The following is a 2,256-nucleotide window of genomic DNA, read 5'->3' as shown; positions in this document are numbered from 1 at the left end:
AGGTATTTGGAAATGACCTATTTGATAAAGGATTAGTATTCAAAATATATAAAGAACTTATAAGGCTCAATGCTCAAAAACCAAATATTCCAATTTATAAATGGGCTGAAGACATGAACAGGCATTTCTCCACAGAAGACACTCATAAGGCCAACAGACACATGAAAAAAATGTTCATTATCATGTACTCTCAAGGAAATGCAAATTAAAACTACAATGAGATATCAACTCATACTTGTCAGAATGGCTAACATCAAAAACATAAAAAATAAGCGTTGGTGAAGATGGGGAGAAAAAGGAAACCTCGTGCACCCTTGGTGAGAATGTAAACTGGTACAGTCACTGGGGAAAACAGAATGAAGTTTTCTCAAAAAAATTAAAAATAGAACTATTATATAATCCAGTAATCCCACTCCTGGGTATTTTCCCCAAAGAATATGAAAATATGGAAAAATGTTCCATGCTCCTGGATTGGAAGAATAAATATTGTGAAAATGTCTATGCTACCTAAAGCAATCTACACATTTAATGCAATCCCTATCAAAATACCATCCATTTTTTTCAAAGAAATGGAACAAATAATCCTAAAATTTATATGGAACCAGAAAAGACCTCGAATAGCCAAAGGAATATTGAAGAACAAAGCCAAAGTTGGTGGCATCACAATTCCGGACTTCAAGCTCTATTACAAAGCTGTCATCATCAAGACAGCATGGTACTGGCACAAAAACAGACACATAGATCAGTGGAACAGAATAGAGAGCCCAGAAATCGACCCTCAACTCTATGGTCAACTAATCTTCGACAAAGCAGGAAAGAATGTCCAATGGAAAAAAGACAGCCTCTTCAATAAATGGTGCTGGGAAAATTGGACAGCCACATGCAGAAAAATGAAATTGGACCACTTCCTTTGGCTCGGGTCGTGGTCTCAGGGTCCTGGGATTGAGTCCCGCATCGGGCTCTCCGCTTGGCGGGGAGCCTGCTTCCCTCTCTCTCTCTCTGCCTGCCTCTCTGTCTACTTGTGATCTCTCTCTGTCAAATAAATAAAATAAAAAAAAATCTTTAAAAAAAAATAGACTCCAAATGGATGAAGGACCTCAATGTGAGAAAGGAATCCATCAAAATCCTTGAGGAGAATGCAGGCAGCAACCTCTTTGACCTCAGCCGTAGCAACATCTTCCTAGGAACAACGGCAAAGGCAAGGGAAGCAAGGGCAAAAATGAACTATTGGGATTTCATCAAGATCAAAAGCTTTTGCACAGCAAAGGAAACAGTTAACAAAACCAAAAGACAACTGACAGAATGGGAGAAGATATTTGCAAACGACATATCAGATAAAGGGCTAGTATCCAAAATCTATAAGGAACTTAGCAAACTCAACACCCAAAGAACAAACAATCCAATCAAGAAATGGGCAGAGGACATGAACAGACATTTCTGCAAAGAAGACATCCAGATGGCCAACAGACACATGAAAAAGTGCTCCACGTCACTCGGCATCAGGGAAATACAAATCAAAACCACAATGAGATATCACCTCACACCAGTCAGAATGGCTAAAATTAACAAGTCAGGAAATGACAGATGCTGGAGAGGATGTGGAGAAAGGGGAACCCTCCTCCACTGTTGGTGGGAATGCGAGATGGTGCAACCACTCTGGAAAACAGCACGGAGGTTCCTCAAAATGTTGAAAATAGAACTACCCTATGACCCAGCAATTGCACTACTGGGTATTTACCCTAAAGATACAAACATAGTGATCCGAAAGGGCACGTGTACTCGAATGTTTATAGCAGCAATGTCTACAATAGCCAGACTATGGAAAGAACCTAGATGTCCATCAACAGATGAATGGATAAAGAAGAGGTGGTATATATACACAATGGAATACTACGCAGCCATCAAAAGAAATGAAATCTTGCCATTTGCGATGACATGGATGGAACTAGAGCGTATCATGCTTAGTGAAATAAGTCAATCGGAGAAAGACAACTATCCTATGATCTCCCTGATATGAGGACATGGAGAAGCAACATGGGGGGTTAGGGGGATAGGAGAAGAATAAATGAAACAAGATGGGATTGGGAGGGAGACAAACCATAAACGACTCTTAATCTCACAAAACAAACTGGGGGTTGCTGGGGGGAGGTGGGATTGGGAGAGGGGGAGCGGGCTATGGACATTGGGGAGGGGAGGCGAACCATAAGAGACTATGGACTCTGAAAAACAACCTGAGGGTTTTGAAGGGTCAGGGGT

Source organism: Meles meles, unplaced genomic scaffold, assembly GCF_922984935.1.
Source record: "Meles meles unplaced genomic scaffold, mMelMel3.1 paternal haplotype, whole genome shotgun sequence".
Classification (NCBI taxonomy): domain Eukaryota; kingdom Metazoa; phylum Chordata; class Mammalia; order Carnivora; family Mustelidae; genus Meles; species Meles meles.
This window is presented reverse-complemented; position numbering follows the sequence as displayed.